Below are 22,759 nucleotides of genomic sequence, written 5' to 3' on the forward strand. Positions count from 1 at the left end.
ATTTATAATTATTTCCCGGTTCCAAGATAAAATATTATTTTTACGGCGTACATTTGGCGGATGGTTAAAATTAATACTTTTGTTCTGGAACTGAATGGAATGTTTATTTCCGCGCATTGAGTGAAGCCATTCCAAATTAAGAACTTACAACATATGGTCATATTTAAAGATATTTCGAAACAATAATCAATTCTGACAATAACAATCAAACTGCTTCATGTTTGCATTGTATTTATAGCACAAAAACTTGTTTCCCCATGAGAGTTATTACGTACGAAATACGTGACCTCAATATGTGATTTAAGGAGTAATTTTTGACTGTATTGATTACATGCACCGTATTTTAAGCCATCATGGAATCGCATGCAACACTCATTATTTACAATTGGATATAAAATAAATAACATAACCCGCTTGATACTTTTAGTTTACATAGAAATAAATTAAACTTTTTAAATATCTTAAATAAGTTAGTCTGTTTGTTAATCAACAAACAGACTAACTTAATTTCCCAATCGGGAAAATAATTCCTTTTCAACCGACTTTAAAAAGGAGAAGGTAATGTTAGTGTGTTGGATATATACAAATCCACTGAATGTTTGATAAGTAATTTATGATTCTGAAATTTTGTAGGAGACTCTATTGCTTTTCCTTTTATACGAAATGTAATATTTGGTGAAGTAAAAATAGAGTCTATAAAAATGCGTAATGTACCTAATTTTAAACAAGGTAACTAATACATATATGTATTTAGAAATAAGTTTTCTCTAAGAATAAAAGTATTTCCATAAGTGATTTCACATTATATTTTGAAAAATTTCAATTGAATGTTGCATTGTGTTCTGAATTTTAATGTTTAACTTGGCACCAACTTCAAAATCTTGTGGAGACTTATTGAATTTAATTTTTACTCTTTATATTTTTTAAGTGAGCGTCTTACAACTTACTCACTATCAACTACTTATATAATATACCTTCCTAGCTATACTCACGCTCTCTTGATTCTTATTAAAATTCAAAAGTATATATTTTTTAAAAGATTCAACCAATGTCCCGTCAAAAATTATCAAATATATATAACAACTACTTAAAAATACTCATATAATATAATAATTACCCAGATTTAGATTTCAATGTCCTTAGTAGGTGTCGATGTAGCAACCCGTTGATGAATAGGCAGAAATTAAGGTAAAAGATGACAGATAGATAATATATAGATGCAAACCTCTGATTTTCATAGGGATTATACCAGGATCCTTCTATGTCTTTGATTCGATATTTGAATTTGATATATTTGCCTACGGTATTATATATTCCATCATTTCTATTCTACCAAATAATTTTAAGAGCCACCTTTGCACAGGATTCCGACGTATTGTGTGAACATTAGTGTGCTTCGGTCTGAAGGGCGCCGTAGCTAGTGAAATTACTGGGCTAATGAGACTTAACATCTTAGGTCTTAAGATAACGAGCGCAATAGAAGTGCCACTCAGATTTTTTGCAAGAATCCTAAGCGGCACTGCATTGTAATGGGCAATGCATATCAGCTATCAGCTGAACGTCCTGTAAGTCTCGTCCCATATTTTCAGTAAAAAAAACAAATAGGTATTATTTATCATGAAACGACAGGTTGAAAAATAAAAACTATCTCCATAAAAATGAATACCTAAAATTTAAAATCAATTCGTAAACTGCTTTCTTTGATTTACTACCACAAACATACGGAAGCAAAATTTATGTATAAATATTTATTATGAGGCTTTACTTAATCTATATTATATTGTAGTAACGTTATGTATACATAGTATTTCTGTGAAACACTGTATGTCTCTGTTTATTTAAATGACTGTTTGTTACAGTGATTCCCAAAGTGTTGAAATCATTATAAAATATGATTCATTTTTTTATTCCCTGCATTTAAAATAAATCGACACTTTACAATATGATGCTACAGTTAATTTAAATGTATTCAGGATATGTCATGTTCTTTACCAATCATAAAATAAAGTTTCTAACACAAGCAAGTTTCTAAACCACACAAACCCATTGTTTACATGCGGTGATGAAGATGATGAACTAGAAAATTGTAGATCTTCTTAAAATTCTAAAGAAAACTCCGCGAGGGCATAATTCTTTTTGTAAGTTTTACATATAGTAACCATTTCTTTAATTAAAACTTTAATTAACCATCGTGTTTTTTGCGACGCTATTCACACTTTAATTAGGCATTTCTCTGTATCCAAAGAAATATTAAACATTTCTTGGGTATTAAATGTAGATTTTTTTATAAAATCACGGGACGAGACGAGCAAGACATTCAGCTGATGGTAATTGATACGCCCTTCCCATTACAATGCACTGCCGCTCTATTTCTTGAAAAGCCCAAAAACTCTGAGTGGCACTACAATTGCACTCGTCACCTTGAGACATAAGATGTTAATTATCATTTTCACTAACTACGGCGCCCTTAGATTATATTTGTCTTTTTCAATACATCATCAATTCATTCAAGGTGACGCATGTAGACCGTTTGGGTCATGGTCCCACAGCGTTAAGTGCTTTTTCCATAGACACGCGTTTCCAAACAATTTTTGTTTCTTTTGTATAGTGAAAGATAAACAAACTAAACAACACAATAAACTTTACATTTTCCACATTTTGTGTCTTCAAAATTTTCACCTGTTTTTTCTTTCTGACTTACATCCGTTCAAAGCACAGTATTTTTATTTAAAAAAAATATGAGCCAACCAAGACATGACCTAGAGTTTTTTTAATGTAAAAGCTGATCATAACGATTGAACTTATGAAGTCTTGATTAAATTGAATTAAATAAAAACAATAATTGTGATTCTATTTCTAAAAATATCCAGAGTCTACCAATTTTGCTTTAAATTTATTACTGCTTAGCTATTTACTTTTTCCTTTAATATAATTTTAATTTTACGAATTACTATTTAAGAACTTTCTCAGAAGAATTTTACAATATTCACTTATAGAGAAATTATTGTATTCTTATTACTGTATAATATTACATGAGCCGTGAGAATATAAAAATATCTATGTATCGATTATTTTTCTTGTTTAAATATAAATATTAACAATGTAAGAAAAACTAGTAAACACGCACTAGATGAAATCATTAAAAAGATATAACTAATCAAATTGAAATCTAAAGAACATTCGATAAATAAGTTACCTACACTAACTTATTTTAACACTGTTTATTACTGCTAAAATAATATATTATTTCGTACATAAATAATTTCGATAATTTTCGGAAAATTTCACAAAATTCTATAGTTTAGCTACCACTGGTTCATAGGAATATTATTCAAAGCCACGCAAAAGGCTCGCCGCATGACGCTGGGATAAACTCCGGATGAATACATTTAAATAGTAAACGCGACACTATCCAAGATTTACTATAGAATAATGTAGCTGGTACATAAGTTCCATTACTCACGGCTATAATTCCTCTAGTGATGTAAATAATGGCTGGGACAAGTTTTAGCTGCGCCAAGCATTAGTTGGTGCACACAAAAGGGTTTGTTAGCGGTCGATGTGATATCAAATCAAGCCCACGCACGTTTTTGCTAGATATAGTACAATGGATGTAATCTATTGTTGGCTCTATCTATATATGGTTATCACATTTAAATATTTATCTTATAACATATATATATATATTTTTAAGCTTATTTTACTTAAATTACATAATATAGGTAATATTCAAAAGCCTTTATGATACTTTCTTCAGAATATTGCGAATAACTAGAGCTAAAATTAAAATAGAGATGAAAGAAATATTAACTTACCGAATTATGCATTAAATTAAATAATTTATTTATTGACTAGATCCTAGCTGGTAATTCTAAAATAGAGGCTAAATACTCAACAAAAATATTTTATTGTTAAAACTTTATTTTTTTTTAAATTAAAAAGAGGCTTTGATGACGTAACTGAATATAGCAAATTTAATTAATTAATATTTGAAAGAAATGGAAGATCTTTCAAACAATCAGTCTTTCCGTTTGTAAATTGATTTAGTCGGTAATCCATCTTTCCTTTAAACCGCTATTGAATTAAAACAATGATTTAAGTCGGTTCGTTTCACCTTTCGAGTTAACAATTGCTGTCTTCCAAGTCTGCAACTACGTGGTTCTTGTATAAGTTTTGTTATTATCACTCCCAATTGTAAATAAATATAATATTTCTATTTATTGCATCAGTACGTTAAGGCATGGTGGCATGGTGAATCACTGTCCACATTGAGAAATACATTCTTTAAAATTCACAGAAAGTGTGGAATAAAACTGGCATGACCGGCAAAATATTTATACAATTTTCGCTTATTAACTGCGTCTTTAAAGTTTAATAAAAACAAACCATTGGTCAGTCAACGATTCGTCTTACTCAAGGTGTCAATAAAATATAATGTTCGTAATATTTTAGCGAATAAGTATTTTGTTTAATACCACAAAGGATTTCTGCAAATCTTCAATAATTCAATTCACACGACGTTTATTTGTGCATGTTCTGAATAACACAAGTGTCGCTTTGATCTGTCCTTAAATGACGTGCCATGTTTTAATATCCTGTGCAAGTAACAAGTGGTAGCGATAAAAATCACAAGTTCATTTAGGTTAAACAGTTTTTACATAAAATTTATACAATACAGGTAATGTATTAAAAGCTAAATTATTCAAATTATCAAAAGATGAGGTAGGTCCTTAAAAAAACTGCCAGCCAATAATTTCTTACGAGCAGAACAAGAAAAAAAATACTCTAGTAATGATAGGTTAAAGATCAACCACTTAAGTCCAACACGACAGCTGATACCTTAATAATCGGTAGTGGATTTTACCACTATTGGAAATTATACCATTTTTGCATATGGATTAAAGAGTTGGAATATGAGTTTTACAACGCAGTAATATTTTCAGTGCAAGTTTTACAATGCATACTCGACGTATGGCTATTTTCAAACCTATTTTTGAGTTATCGCTACACAATTCTATTGTAAGTAAGGAGTCTAATAATGTCAATAAATACTTCTACATCAAGAACTCCTCCAGTTCCAAATGAATTTATTTGTATCTGTGTTTGTATTTTACACACAATTTGTATAATTCGGTATTTTATATAATGCCTAGATAATGTTTGTTAGGCCATGTTTGAAGTATTCTTTATTTTGTACTTCTAATAAGTATACAACAATGCGCTCAGCACTCTTCTGAACGCAAACCCTGGGTGTGACTAGTTTGCGGATGAATGGACGGGCATAATATCAGAATGCCTGAAGTACTGTGAGCGAGATCAATGAATATATTGTCTTTAATTTATGTCATTTGTGTTAACCGTTTTAATTGAAGTATAATAAATATATTAAACAAAGTAATAAAATAACACCCAATACGAATAGGTGAGAAACGAATTAAAATAATAATTATTGCAAAATATTTTGTATGATTCTCTTAGTGAGATAGAACATCGTTTTAAATCTATTTGAAGCTATGAAAAACGTACCTATTACCCTGTTTTATTGCCACGTCAGTTGATTAAAGCTAAATTTTTACGGGTGTCATTATAAATGGTTAAACGTTATAGTTTTTAATGAATTACTTGCACATTCATGAGTGTATTATTTGTTTTTAATAAGGTATCTAACAATCTATTTCAAATCTTCCGAAATGTCAAACTTCTTTCACTTGTACCAATCAAGATTACTTTAGATGAGACTTAAGAAATTTCTAATGAATTTAGCACAGCACACATGTTTTGCGTATATAACATAAGAGGTCCCCATAAAACTAATAAATGTTAGAATATCTATATTAATATGGAAGATTAATGATGAGATGTACCTACATAAAAATATTTATGTTTTAATCTAACTGTATTTGTTTCCTTTCACAAATTCACGGATGCTGATTATTAATTAATTTAAGTATTAATTAATTATTTAATTATTGCTCTGGCCGTCTGTCTGTTCATCCGTGCGTCTGTCAGATGCATATCTAATGTGTGTATACTATTGCTGCTATAACTGTAAAAACTACCATGGCGGATTCCAATTACGGCCATCCACTGTATTACCTACATCGTGTATGAGGCTACGAAACCCTAATAGCCTAAACACATGGTCGGATTTCAGACGCGGTTCGGTTACGGACCATATTCGATGTTATGTCGCAATTTCCATCGCACAAAATTATTATAATTAAAGTCTGGACCGTACCGACGACGCCTGGCGAATTGGTGCAAGGCGCCCACCGGAAATTCCGATGGTCCGGTCGTACCAAATCCGACAATGTGTTTAAGCTATAAGTGTGGGAGACCAATTCTTCATTATTCAACATATTATTATTATTAATGTATATATAGTAATTATTAGTAAAGAAAGAGACATAGGGCGGCTATCTGCGTCTGAGTTGGTTGCACATTAGCTCCCCCAACATTATGAAGGACAATTTCCAAACTGGCTTAATGAGATTTAAATTGTTATTTTTGCGAAAACTTCATTAAGCTTTGTTTCTTTTTAAATTGCCACTAATTTGTTTAATTAAAAACTGTTTAAGAGTGTTTAACGAGTGACTGGACTTATATTTTTGATACAAATTTTATGTATTTACTAATAAAAAAATTTAAATGAATAAAGAAATACAAGTAAAATTTGAGGTAAATTTTCATTAAAGCACCCGAAATAAAAATTAACACAATAACAAAATCTTACTCCAAAATGATAATAAAAGAGTGGAAAGATGAACTTTTCGAGAAGCATTACACATGGTAAATTGAAGATGTAAATAAATAGACAGACAGAAATAGGCGCCGTCGTGCCTACCCATAATCTAGCCGGCATCATGTGTAAAGAAGCCTCCCACTGGTTTAAAGCGTTAATAATTTGTGTTATTTTGTGTTATTTACAACTTTTATACAAATTATCTTGCCCCAAACTAGGCATAGCCTGTACTATGGGTTGTACTATATTCAATACAATATACTTACTTAAACATACATAAATATCCATGACTCGGAAACAAACATCCATATTCATCATATAAATGATTGCACCTACCGGGATTTGAACCCGGGACCTCTAGCTTAGTAGTTAGGGTCACTAACCATTCAGCTATATGGGTCGTCACGTAATAATATACAGTACCAGTCTACAAATTTCAAAAATAATTTCACAACAATTATTGTTTTATTTAGGAGTTAAACGATAGAAAATTTTACGCACAGGCTAACTTTGGTGTCCATTTATATAAAATTTATTTTAGTCGTGTTTGTGTGTGTGTAGAATATTGACGAGGTACCTAGTAAAAGTTACCTACAGTGTATTTTTAAATATAATTTTATAGAAACCATTCTCTATAATCTAGTTGACATGAAACCCACGTCGTACCACGTAGGTCACGATCCAAGAAGCTGACCGTGATATAAACATTTTGAATTTTCAACTAAAAATACTTTTATCATTAAGATCTTAACTTGAAAATTGTTACGTGCTGGAATTCACATATAGAACATTATTTTATTTATATCATTATTGTTGAACGGTAGCTAGTAACAGTCTATCTTCAATTACACCTACATAAAACAATATTTAAATGTAAGAGATATATGTAGTAGTAATTGCGAACTTGCGAACCTGAATAGCTTAGGTAAGTTTAGCATTAGCATCTTAAATATTACTATTTTTTTTTAATGGAATAGGAGGACAAACGAGCGTACCTGGTGTTAAGTGATCACCGCCGCACACATTCTTTTGCAACACCAGAGGAATCACAAGAGCGTTGCCGGCCTTTAATGAAGGCGTACGCGCTTTTTTTGAAGGTACCCATGTCGTATCGTCCCGGAAACACCGCACAAGGAAGCTCATTTCACAGCTTCGTAGTACGAGGAAGAAAGCTCCTTGAAAACCGCACTAAAAAAAAGCGCGTACACCTTCCTTAAAGGCCGGCAACGCTCCTGTGATTCCTCTGGTGTTGCAAGAGATTGTGGGCGGCAGTGATCACTTATCAACAGGTGACCCGTACGCTCGTTTGTCCTCCTATTCCATAAATAAAAATCATAAAAAAACATTATTTTATTTATTATATACAGAACAACGTCTGTCGGGTCAGCTAGTATTCAATAATAAATGAAATTGTACATTTGTTATATAATACTGATTAGCCATACTTATATATCTGAGCGTATATACGAAAGTGCATTCTCGCTTCAGAGCTTAGCGTCAACTCGTAAGTTTCAATTTGTGTCCAAGCCCTCGCAACTCGCAAGTCGTACGTCACCGTTAGTGATTCAGACACAACATACTCAACTAGGATGTACACTCTGTTGTATTTATTGCATTGTGTTATTGCGAGGCATAAATTTTAATAGCTGTGATTTTGCTGGCGGGATTTCAGTTTATTTACCTAGAATATATTGTGAGTAGTGCGAATAGTCTGTACAAAATTATCTGCTGGAAACTTACTCTCACTGCAATCTTTCATACAGATTTTGTAAAGAGGTATCTAAAATAATAATTTTCGGTGGAGTATTTTCTATTATTTAAAACTAGTAATTTCTCTTTTGCAAAGGAGTTTTAGTATTACCATCAATTTAACCCTAAGCTCGTTTGCTCTATCAATAAACAAAAGATATATGTATAAATGGCATCAAATCTAATCACATACAAATTATATAAACCAACAAGTACGCAAAAAGGTTCGGTTCTAGTTCCACTAAACTTTTTAGTTTACATAAATGACATGAATCCTATGATGGAATCTAAACTAATAATTAGATATATGGTCAGTCAAAACATATCCTGTAATAATAATAATGATAATATTGTGCATTTTATAAACTAATTAATTCCATTTGATTTGATTGTTATAATTTTAAAATAGATCATAGTTGGGTAAAGGCCTCCTCTATTATGCCATGCCAGTTAGTTCCGCCAATCTCAATTTAATGGGTCCACTTTGTAAGCGGCCTGCTCACGTTTGTATTTCCTGTAGGTCCCCCTCCATGTAGTCTTAGTCCTGTAATAACATAGCAAAAATCTAGAAAATAATTCAAAGAACCCACAAACATATTACAAACATGTCGTAAGTCTTCACCATATTGCTGCTCGTAGTCCGTATAAGACTTCCAACTTTATAATTAAAATATTCCCCAATGCACGATGCAATTACTCGGCCCATGTTAATGCAAATAACTTTCGAACGACCATTGTTTATTCGGTTAAATAAAACGCTTTCCAAAAACTTTAAATTTCACCCCTGTCAAACGAAAATCGCCAAGCTATGTCTTAAAAGCGAGTGCTATATAGCACAGATTTGTATGCCGGTGTGTTAGATATTATAAGTTTCCAAACTTGTCGGGCAAGTTTATAGCTGGTGTCCCATAAGTTTCATCACACTACCTAGAAGAGAGCCAACTAAGTTTAGAATTTCTGAAGTTAAGATGAGTCAAAATTATAACACTATAGACAATTTCGAGCAATATTTGAAAAAACTCCGAAACACATCAAACATATTGCATTTTCGTATTGCAAGCTTTACTTTACTAGCAACTAAGAACTGATAACTACTTGTATTGCTATATAGTTTTTTATACATATTATAAGAATTTCGCAAACTTTTTACAAAAACACCCAACAAAAGAAACTCCTATAGGGATGAAAATTACCTCAGACAAATATAACTTACCGTAAATAATAAACGTCGTAAATAAAGTCGCAAATCCTTCAGCGCCGTTTGACGTACAGCTTCCATTAGTCCGTTGTACGTAACCAAGGAGAAGTGTGATTAATAAAAAACAGTTCAAGAACCTCAAGGCTAAGAGCTGACTGATCAAAATGCCATACTTTAGCAACACGACTGAGCAATCCATAACAACAAAGATAGCACTGCTGTGCCTCATTTACATTTTCAGCCAGTTCACTAGAATATCTGATACATTAATAGATATTGCAGCATATGAGAGAAAATAATAGCTATTATATTATAAGACTAAGTAATTTAATGTACCTAATATTATTTAACACTCACTTGAAAATCGTGGAACAGAGCGAGATATTACATATTGTACAAAATTCTCTCTATTTTTGTTAAGTAATATTTACTTCAGATGTCCTAAGTTTGGCACTAAAAATAAGTATTATTTTATGTTCCACCAATAAGTACTAATTATGTTCAAAATACTTTTATATATCGGGCTTGTAATAAGTTTCACATAAAATTTAATTATATTATAGAAGAATAGATTAATAATTAATAAATTTATAGAAGAATCTCATGAGCGTTACTTGCATTAAAGAGTGGATTACGTGCGTATTTGGGTGTATTTTAAAACGGTTTGAACTCATTTAATTGAACTCAGAGAACAGCATTATGGATGAATGACAGATAGTCAAAAGGACACTAATTGCTACTACCATTTTGACTTCAACATATCTTTTAAAAGATTTTTAGAGTCCGCAATTTAAAAAGGTATTGCATGAATTTTAAATTGGAATGGATAAAATACATTAAATTAAATATCCAGGATAGGCCACTGAAATAACTTAGTTTCATAAAATGGTGTCAATCAAATACGTAAGTTAATTACTTACTAAAAGTATTTGAAAACCGTTCTGTTGATAACTTACCGAAACTAATCCGAAAGAAACGTAATGAATCACATTTACATTTTTCGCATAAAAATACAAGTTGTAAATAAACTTACGTTAAGTTTACTGGCGCCATTACTGGTCATCTAAAAAACAGCGTTCAAACACGGCACCAGATGCGGTACCATCTCGATCCACGCGTCGTATATCAATTCGAGCCTCACGCATTTCATGCCTCTTGGAAAATATTGAACATAAACCTCGTAAATATGTATATTATGTATGTCACTGATATTCGCTTAACTCAAGGTGGTGTTAGTTACTAGTAAAATACATGTAAGGTGTAACATTTACAATAAACGAGGAAAAAAGTGTGTGTGTACCTATGTGTGCACGCAAGAAGTTATACTTTCTTGGCCTAAAGAAGCAAAAATCTACAATTGCTATTCTACGTTTTCAGAAAGAACAATTTTGTATAAATCTTGCAAATGATGACTTTGACAATTAATTATTAAATAATGAATACGGCTGTATGGGCTTGAACCCTTTGCCTGTCCTAATAATGTACAAAAAAAAAAACGAATGACGCAAACCTCAGCAATTTTTAGGAACCAACTTAAACCTGTTACTTAGTGACGCGCGAACATATCACTCTCATCATTTTTTTAAAACGCGCCTAAAGAAAACTTCTAAAATAATCCAACAATTATTCTATGAGCAACCGTGTAGCAACTTGCTGGTCAACTAGAACGACTATTAGGTACTAGAAGCTATCGATTCGACACGTATGTATGGTAAATTCTAGTAACTGCAGAATATTCATAAATACGATTAAATTCATAATGTATTAGATTCCAAAATAAATTTTAATATGCTGCGATCAAAGTTGTTGAATCCTAGGTACGGACAATTGTCCGTACCTAGGATTCTAATATTTTTAATTAGATTCTAGTATTTTTGTGTTCACATTAAAAACGATTAATATTTTAAAACAACGTTTTTACTGTAGCCATATCCGAAGTACATTGTGTGAGAAAAACTTAACTAATCGGATTATAAATTGTTACTGGATAACCACATAAAAAGAATCTGAAACGATATTATCTCATACTCGAATGAAAATTAAAGAAACAGTTATAAATCGGCCACCAGATACAAATCAAATGGCATCTACATACTACGAGGTTACGTACGTAAGTGAATTTTGTAAATTGAATATTTCGAATATTATTTATTGTGAAAACTACTCGTAACAACCGACTGGCACATTTTTAATTATTTGATATGGCCGCACTGATAAATCGTCTGTTATTATACCGCCTCTGTAGCTATAATTTTAATCTTTTTAAAAAAACAAAATTGGATTGAGCGGTTAATTGTGATAGATTTTTGAAGTATATAATCATTAATTTTATGAAGGTACGCTTATAATAGTTTTATTATACCGTTATATGATGTTTTAAAATGAAGTCCAAAATGCTTACTAGGTATAATAGAAAAAAATATTAGTTAAATATATAGAGTTCGTCCTATAGCGTCCACTAGTATATTTAGATAAAAACTCTTACTATATTCTTAATTTTATATAAATTTAATTTATCGACCTCTATGTAGATCCTGTAGTTTAAACCGATTTTTCAATGCCGAAACTTGTTTTACAATGCCCCTGGAAAGATGGGAAGAGGATCTTATAAAATATGCAAACAAACAGAGTAGGTACAGAAAGTGGCAAGAAATGGAGGAATTAAAATTATGTAGAAAAAAATAATACATTAATATTACTGAGGAATTAAAGCTAAGTGGTTAAAGTGGTTATTAATTTCTATTTTATGTATATCAGATGTCCTCACATAATCACTCAATAAAGATGTTATCTTTAACATATTTGAAGTAAATTTAACCTAACAAATAGTTTTCATTAAACTAATGGAAGTTATTTTAAACCTGATGCAGTGGCATTCAAAGATATAATGAATGAATTATATTTAAATAAATAACAAGAATACATCAATTTTTAAAATTAGTTGAATAGCTTTTCTTATCAAGCCTTAGTTTCTCGATAAGTGTTTAAATAAAAAATTCATTAAGTATATACCGATGAAAATGAATAAGTACATATTGATGAAATATCTCTATTACTATGTTAGATAAAGTCATCTGTGGTAGGTCCCCATAAAATATTTAAAAAAATACATAATGTTCATCATAACATTAATTGATAACATGAGGTGAACAATACTGTCTTTCCAGATTAGCAACTGTATGTACAAAAAAGTTTTTATATCGTTGACCAATTACATCGCTGCCTGTGGTGGAATAAACTCATCGATTTCTTGGAGAACGAATACATAATTTAATAGCTTATATAATACAACTTTTTTTTATGATAATAAGGGACGAGACGAGCAGGCCGTTCAGTTGATGGTAATTGATACGCCCTGCCCATTAAATGCAGTGCCGCTCAGGATTCTCGAAAAACCCAAAAATTCTGAGCGGCACTACAATTGCGCTCGTCACATTGAGACATAAGACATAACTTTAACTGAGACAAGTTTCTTTGGAACATACATTCATCATCCTTAATCTAAGCAATAGTGTCATTATTAGCATAAAATAAATTTCACACAAGCGATTCACGAATCTCTATATTATTCTAAATTCTTTACAATTTTGTAGCCATTAGTCTAATTTATGACTAATGTAGTATAATGTGCACGGATAAAAGTATTAGTAAATCATTAGTAGTTTAGTATAAGTCAATAACAGTGTTTTTAGGAACAGTATGTGGGAATCCTAATCCTGAAGACATTTAGGAAAATTCCTGAGGAATTGATACGAAAATTTTAAGAAGATCCTTAGATTGTGAATATTAAATTATTTTATGAGAGTACATTATCCATTTTTTTTGGAGTTATCCTGAGTGTAAATTCCGCTAATATTTTTCGCCTCTACACGAGGCGTCCTCAGGAGATGTTGACAGTAGATTATTAAATTTATTGTTGATACCAGTACTCACCAATAGTTTGGATGATTTTAAAGGAGGCTGCTTCATGTTCAGTGAGTGTCTTGGCCCAACAAGTTCGCCGAACGTGTAGACGAGTCAAAGGATCTCAAGAAAAACACGCATACATTAATAATGCATTACATCTAACACAATATTAAATATTTATAAAATTAAGAATAAATAGTTTTATAATCAAATTAATAAAGTCCTAAAAGCATTTGGTGAATGAATAATTAAACAAAGGGAGTTCGAAGCGGGGTCACTCGCTGAGCTGTTGGCCGATCGCTGAGCGAATGTTGTAATACTTACCTATATAGGGTTTAGTCACAGTAGACATATGTCTACTGTGGTTTAGTCAAGTAACTTTGACCATAGAACAGGTAAAGACATAAATTGTTCTGTGACATTGACAGTATAATCAGGTTAGCGAAACTCTCTAACGGCCGTTTTCAATAACCTATCTATCCTTAGTTTAACTTACTAGAGGTAGACAAATCTATCGTTTTACGCCTACGCACATTTCAATAACCTATAGACATAAAGCATTGGACTTTAACTATATTGGACATAACTATGGATAGATAAGATTTTGTCACTATGCGGTGACAGCAATGTCACTGACAGATTGACAGATTGCGGCTATAATCTTTTAAAAAAAGAGATCCACGTAAAATCCACTACGTTATATGCAACTGTTCGCTTTCAAACTTGCCGAATTATATTTCGTGGCCAATCGCGATACTGTAATTACTATTATTTCAAACTTATGTCAAATGACTGCACGTTTTATCAATTATTTCTTAGGCAGTTCCGCCACTTATTACGTAGTATTTACATCCTCTTTGGTATAATGCCCCTTATATAGAATATTATATCATCATGATGCTATGGGGCAATACACTCTATAATTGTGTTGCAGAGGAGGCTATTCGCGGTATTATTTATAGATATAATATAATATATAGCATAAGATCTAGAGAATAATTTAAACAATAACAAATGTAAACTTGATATGCCTACTGCTCGGCTAGGTCGGGTTAGTAAGTCTTGTTCGGCGCAGTACCTATGTGCTTCTACATTCGAATCCCAGAAAATGTTAAAAATTACGTGTGTGAAATTAAAAAAAAGGGTTAAAAAAGATTATAGATTATAATTGATACCATACGGTAGGAATGGGGCGTTTGCAACAATACGACTATTTAATCCATAGCTGATCTGATCAATTCTGACTTCCAATTATTGATACACATATGAAACTTTAAATTTGAATATGCTACGTATAACAACATAGGTAGTAAATGTACTAGAAGCCTTACTTTGTCTTAGAACATAAAGGGATACAGCGATAACACAGAGATATGAACCTAGCTCGGGGCAAACAACGCTGACATTTTTATTGCCCTTGATACCTAGTCTTAGATAAATAAACCAGAATATCCTTTGTTCTAAGCTTTGGGCGCACAATGGATGACTATAACGTATTATTTGTTCTTTATCTTGAGATAGATATTCAAGTAAATATAGTTTAGATACAATGAAGCATCAATTACACATTAATAGATTTAAATTATTTTGAAATTATTCATCACTTTATGATAGGTATCAATCACCCTGTCGGTGATATTAATAATACTGATAAGAGCTCAAGACTTATTGTATTTTAACTTCAATGAGGAATTCCCACTTAAAAAGCCCAAAGGCTTGTTACCCCATCGGAATTCAAAATATAATAAAAAATATTAATATAGTCGTTGTCATCCAAGATAGGTTTGTAACTACATACATAGTTATAGGTAAGATGTGCTTGAGTCGTGAGGAGGCGAGAGGCGAGAGCGGGGCCGCGGCGGGAGGACACCGATTCCAAAAATAACAATCAACCGTAACTAAAATTAGATTAACTAATTAGATTGTATAAAAATACGTACGTACGTTTTATACCAAAACAATAGAGATATAACTTTTTAGGGCATACTATATATGCCCTAAAAAGTTTGGAATAGTGTTTTTGAAGTCGGTTGTTTTTTTGTTAAATTATTTTTACCTAAATCACAGTCATTTTACTGGGTACTTTTCCACAGTGATTCCACTAGTTTGGCGCCCCTCAAACCTAAAAATCTCCAGGTTGCCAAGACCAGAAGCCTCTCAAATGTTAAAACGGTTATTAGATTGAATTGAAAAAGTCCGCAAATCTGCCTGTAGTGTATATTCCTTTAGTTAACAGTCAATATATATTTTGTTAAATTCTTAGCTCAATTATTATTTAGCACCTATGTGAGAAATAGCGATAAAAGCCCACACAAAATCGTATTAATATTGGCTGAATTGGTTAAAAATATATATTTACGTATTCAAAAGTACATTATACTAGCACGTTTACGAACTCACACTTTTCTTCGAGTAGGTAGGTAGACATTGTAAACAGTTCCCAAAAACAACATTCGATATATAATTGTTAGGTATGTCTGTCGGGAACGCGGGTGCTCTGCAGGGGAGCAAGGGGTCGCATCGACAAAGAGTGAAATGGCGTGGAAGAATCGGGACCTCTCATTCCCTTCCTCTCCGCTAGTTCCGCTCATTATCTGACATTTCCAACGATCCTTTGTTGCTCCTAGTGGCTTTATTTACTCTTTCGATTGGCTGTCGATAATTTTTATTCGCTGGTAAATTGGGAAATGAACAATTACGTAACTAGAAGTGTTTCGGGAATACTGTGTCTGGGTTTACTTTTAATTTAAATAGCATGGTTAGTATTTAATGGTTGTATAGGTATATTATTAACATCACAAATAGCCTAAACGCATGGTCGGATTTGGTACGGCCGGACCATCGGACGGTCCGGTAGGCGCCTCGTACCAATTGGTCCGGCGTCGTACTCGGTACGGTCCGTACGGTAATAATAATAACTTAACAATTTGTTATGTTTTTAAAGTGATAACCCTCACTTCTAGGATTAATACACAAATAGAATGCGCTGCAGGACTCGAACCCACGACCTCTGTCGTTCCGTGCGAGTGCTCTCCCCACTGAGCTAACAAACTGTTACGTGGCGTAGCGTCATAAAATCTTGTATGCTTTGTTCAAGTCTCAGGTTGTGACTTCATCTACATTCTACAGGCAAATTAGATTAGGTCACTCATTTAGGTTTTCAGGTCGTCAACACTAGTAAATTCTTAGTGAAATGATTATAATATAACTACTTATAACACCCGATAATAAAGTAATTAAATTTTCATATTCTTGTAACAATAGTACACATTAGAATTTCAAATGGGAAATGTCTGCTGCTAGGGTGGACAGACAGACATCCCCATCTACGCTGCGCGTGCCTCGGAAGTCACAAACTTTATTTATGCCTGCACATACTATTGTTTATATATTATATCCGACATTACACTATTCACTAGTACGCATATGAAATATTAAAATTTGACATGTTAATGGTTTCCCAAATATTGACTCTGATTGTATACAAATGTGCGTCTTTTATTATAAATTATAAATCGGTGTGTGAAATCTGTGTTTTATTGAATTGGATAACTATTATGTTTGCTCTCATAATAAACTAGCTGCTGCCCGCGACGTTACTCGTGTGGATGCTAGCATGATAATATTTAATTAATAAATTTATGATAAGTTTTTTTATATAAATAAGGGATGTTAGTCAGGACGTTAAGGTGATGGTAATTGATACGCCCTGCCCATTACAATGCAGTGCCGATCAGAATTAATTAAAAACCCAACAATTCTGAGCGGCACTACAACTGCGCTCGTCACCTTGAGACCATAAGATGTTACGTCTCATTTGCCGAGTAATTTCACTAGCTACGGCGTCCTTCATATCGAAACACAGTAATGCTTACACATTACTGCTTCACAGCAGAAATAGGCGCCGTTGTGGTACCCATAATCTAGCCGGCATCCTGTGCAAAAGAGCCTCCCACTGATTAAAATGTAGCCTATTTATATTATTCGGACCTCTTGTAAGTAATCCAGTGGGCGGCTCCTTAGCACAGGATACCGGCTAGATTATGGATACCACAACGGCTCCTTGTGAAACAGTAACATGTAAGCATTATAGTGTCGGTCTAAAGGGTGCCATAGCTAGCTAAATTACTGGGCAAATGAGACTTAACATCTTACGTCTCAAGGTGACGAGCACAATTGCTGTAGTGCCGCTCAGAATTTTTGGGTTTTTCAAGAATCCTGAGCAGCATTGCATTGTAATGTGCAGGGCGTCTCAATTACTATCAGCTGAACGTCCGCCTCGTTTTGTCCCTTATTATCCTTAAAAAAGGCCAAAGAAAATTAGGTACTCGAAAACTGTACTGTAGAGGATCCCCACATCCAAGGTGGAATCTGGCGACAGGAATCAGGTCCAAAAGTTCTTCGGAACACTCCCCTAGATAATGCGGTACAAAACATACAAGGAAGCGAAGTATCTACGCAACGCCCTAAAGGCTGGCAACGCTCCTGTGATTCCTCTGGTATTACAATATAATATCGACGGCGGTGAACAATTAACATATACATATTATAAAAACTAATATTGTTCCTTTTGAAATAGTCTAACTTCACTACTCTAAGGATTATAATATAAAGATTTTTAACTGCAGCTAAATCTTAATAAAAGCAGTGAAAGAAGCGACAAAGGTCACAATCAAAGTTGTGTGTTTATTGGTCTGAGAGACGAATTACACGGGCGTTGATTGAATTAAAGAGTACAATTTATGATGTGGCAATTTAGCAATGATGTGAAATGGCATTACATAGGGGCGACTGTCCGCCTTAACTGAAAATTATGAGTGCTTCTGAATTAATCATAATTTTATAATGGGGTTGCTTTCTGCTTCATATACATAAAATTATTATTACTCAGAAGACAGAAGTTTATGTTAAATAATGCAGGAATACTTGGATAAGAGATTTCCACCGGTAATTGGCTCATCACGATATCTTTGGAATCACGAGGCGTAGAGACTTGAAATTTGGTAGGAATATTCCTTTCGCCGAGTAAAGATCATCAGCTAATAAAAACGAATTTACGAAATTCCACCCGCAAGATTTTTTTTTATTATTAACATGACAGCGTCTGTCGGCTCAACTACAATAATAAAGAAATTATTCATTAATTTCTTTTTACTACACAAATATTACACATACATTTTTAGTGGTTTGAGACTTCCCAGTAAGTTGTCTTAGGACACTTGTATTGGGAATATCTCGCAACTTCTTTAACATTTTATTTAATAAACAATATAGAAATAAACAGTAATGATTAAAAACCAAATTTTACAATTTACAATTATTTGTGTGTGTGCATGAGTGTGTGTGTGTGAGTGTGTGTCTGTGTGCGTGTGTGCATGTGGGTTCAAGTCTCAACCACTAAAAATGTATATGTAATCTTTTAAATAAACGAAATTTATTATTATTATTATTACTACATGAATCTCACAACTTTCTACGGTAGAAGAATTGATTCTTTACAAATTATGTTTTTGATGGTATAAGATATACTTACACAGCACTAATGTTCCACCATACGACAGCTGTATAGCTACGGATATACTGCTTTACGCATGTCGGTGACGCGAACTCACAAGTTTTCATCCATCCAAAAAGTGTCAAAATAAATGTAATGTGTAAGTATACATAAATATTTTATCAAATTATTTAATTATCGCGTGCGCCAGTCACGAGAATGTCAGTGACGCAAACCCATGAGATTTGCCCCTACTAAAAAGTGCCCAACGCGGCTAAAGCAGTTATCGCTTCGAAAAAACAATTATTACACATTGTGCTTAAATAACTGAGGCCAATAAAATAGTTTTTTTTTGTTCTGTTTGTCTGTGCGTTTGTGCACTGAGATTAGCGTAGTACCTAACAGCAAAACGAATTTCATTGGTGTGTTGAAGCGATCATCCGGTAATATTTAGAGTTTGTTCCATTCCTATCGATTCACAAACAAAAATGTTAATGTAGTTCAATGTCGTCGCTCCTTCTCTATATTAATAAAGGCATTTCTCCAGATTCGATCTCGAATACTTTTTAATGTCAATTGATTTTGAGAGCATGAGATGTTGAGTATTCTAAGTATCTTTTTCACACTTGCAAATTTTCAAATGTATAAAAGTATCTGTGATTGTGAGACAGACGTTACAATAGTTTGGCCGATTGGAATCTATTTATTATTCCACCTTCACAGTGCGGTTTTCAAGGAGCTTTCTTCCTCGTACTACTAAGCTGTGGAATGAGCTTCCTTGTGCGGTGTTTCCGGGACGATACGACATGGGTACCTTCAAAAAAGGCGCGTACACCTTTCTTAAAGGCCGGCAACGCTCTTGTGATTCCTCTGGTGTTGCAAGAGAATGTGGGCGGCGGTGATTACTTTACACCAGGTGACCGGAACACTCGTTTGTCCTCCTATTCCATAAAAAAAATTATCATTACATAGTTAATAGTAATGTACGCGTATCTATATTGTACTAGTACTTTATAAAATAGGATTTATAACTAAATATATATTTATGTTTAGTATTCTATAAACTTAGTATAATTTTAATAATCAGCCTTAAGACTATTAAATATTTTATTTACCCACATCCGTTTGTTTTATACCACAGAGTAGTGAGATAGACTTTGACAGCTGTGACAACGTCGAAAAAACTTGAGTTTAGAACTAACCTCTATTTTAAGCAATTCACGCACACTAACACAAAGTGACACACAAATCGCGAGTGTAAGACGTAGCTTGTCACGCACACTAAAGTAATATTCCTCGTCTGATTGTATCGGTTGTCTAGCAGCAGTAGACTCTATCCAGACGTATAAATTATCTTTAACTTACGTATTAATTTAAAACAAAAGGGTTTAATTATTACAGGTGCTGCCATCTAGCAAAAACGCTATGAACCACGTCGAAATGAAGGCTTCGCCGCTACCGAATAAGTTTCTGAAATTCACCACGGCTCCTTGGGTGGCCTCCACGTAACGGACAGTACATTAGCATAACTGGTTGGTTTTAACATAAAATAACTTCATATATTTTGTAAATTATCATATTGTGATAATTTAGGAAGTTTGTCTTAAATATTTATCTAATATGTTGTAAGTTTCTACGCAAGAAAATAATAATACGCAATATGTTTCGTAATCCATTGTTGATTCGAAGATTTTTCTAGTAGATTTAATTCTAAAATTGTGGTCTTCGTGAAGAATATCTTGTTAAGTATATACATAAATAAAAACATTGTCGAGCCCCAAATTAGGCCTTTACGATGGGTACTAGACGATGGTATATTTGGCGTAGCTGAGCAGAAAGGACTCAAACCACACTTTGATCATAATAGAGTTAAGTATGCCATCGTACTCCTGAAGTTTGAATCTGTCAGTTAGTCAAAATCCTATTTTTAAAATGTACACTGAAACTGTTTTTTTATATGGAAGATTATTTTGAGCTGAAACTTCAAATACGCCAAACTCAAAATTGCCTTTGTGTGGTTTGTGTCCTTTCTGCTTAAATACGTCCATTTAATACAAACAAACATACATAAATACATTAAAACATTCGAATCCGGGACCTCTAGCTCAATGTTGTCATACGAACTCAGCTATACTAAAATAGTACAGTAAATAAGCTATATATCACCATTTAAAACCCACCTTTACTCAATCAATATTCAATATGCCTAATCTTTCCAGTCACTTTACGTAGAGAATAGCTCAAGTCCAGAAATAAAGCGAAGCACTATTTGGCGTAGTGAGTGGTATCCCTGATAAGCCCTAACCCTCGGGTCAGCCGGCGACATGTCCTTCGATAAGTCCCGATTTAATACGTTAAAAGGTGCCCTAATCGGGTCATTCCCATTCGTTATGTGCCTCCCGCCCGTATTTCTAACTTCGCCATACTATCATGAATTTACTGAACATAAATGATGTTATAAAACTAGTTAAGAGCGTAGGGTACTCGCATACTACCAACCAATAGATTGTATTTATTGGCCCATAGCTCTGGTTAGAGAGTAATTAAGGTTTTAATAAAATGGCAGTTGTACAGACTGCCGATGGAAGTGAATTCAATTTCACTTATAAGATATACACACAGCCCTAATGTTGCACAATACGGCATCTGTATAGCTACAGGTATACTGCTTTAAGAAATCGGTGACGCGAACTCACGAGGTTTTACCAATTCAAAAAGTGTCTAACTATATAAATATTTATTTTTTTAATTAGTAATTTGAGCATGTCGGTGACGCGAACCCATATTGAAGTTTTTACTTCAAAAAAAACGTAGTAGACCGTAATTATTGAGAAGTAAATTCATAGAGTTTTGGACACAAACTTTGACAAACGTCAAAATACAGTTATTATAATTTTTTTATTCAAATAAATGAAGTTTTATTTTGAAATCACGTTTTGAAAGGCAGAACATACCATCCATTCGAATGAGATTTACCACAAATTTTTTTCACAATTCTATTAAATTTTACAACACGTTATGTATTTATCGTGAGCGTGGCAAAAAAAGGTTTTTAAACCCTGTCTCAGAGAGACAAACATCAGTGATCATCAAACATTTTGAAATAAGTCTGTTTGCTATACATTTTGTCTTCGTTCCAAGCTGAAAGAGAAAGTTGTGTCTTTAGGCGGCGTATCAATAATATTCAGCGTGCTAACAGAACAATCCTACGCACATAATATAAATTAAATATTGTATTATAGTATACAAATAACACCTACGTGAAGAACAAACCGTAACTCGTAAATTATAAAGTGTGTCATGAAAAACAACGTTTTTATTGCTTATAACGAAATCAACGTTGGTGTTTTATATATAATTCATACTTAAATCATCTTCTTGACATTTAATTCAACATAAAACCAGTAGAATTAGGATTTAAATGACACAAACGGGCAATGGACTCCGTTAAAATTATAATAAAAGGCGTTAAGGGTATATTTTTATAAAATCTGATACTTCTTTGCATTATTAAAAGTTTAAATAATACAAAACTATATTTGTAACGGAGTATTTTCGGAGGGGAGACTCGCATCAATGGTGTGTTAATTAAAGGTATATTTGTATACAAAAGTCAGTTATTGAAGTTTACTCCACAATCATTCATATATATATAATATAGTATAACCCG

General features: G+C 32.9%; 1 long non-coding RNA gene across 3 annotated transcripts in view; it reads left to right on the plus strand.

Annotated features, from left to right (window-relative positions):
* LOC126966902 (uncharacterized) overlaps window positions 1-22,759 on the plus strand; it is a 92,711-nt gene that overhangs the window by 18,748 nt on the left and 51,204 nt on the right. For all 3 annotated transcript variants that reach the window (XR_007729839.1, XR_007729840.1, XR_007729838.1), the window contains exon 2: window positions 20,491-20,621. This is a non-coding gene — a long non-coding RNA (uncharacterized LOC126966902). The remainder of the gene's footprint in view (window positions 1-20,490; window positions 20,622-22,759) is intronic.

This window comes from Leptidea sinapis, chromosome 11, assembly GCF_905404315.1.
Source record: "Leptidea sinapis chromosome 11, ilLepSina1.1, whole genome shotgun sequence".
Lineage (NCBI taxonomy): Eukaryota > Metazoa > Arthropoda > Insecta > Lepidoptera > Pieridae > Leptidea > Leptidea sinapis.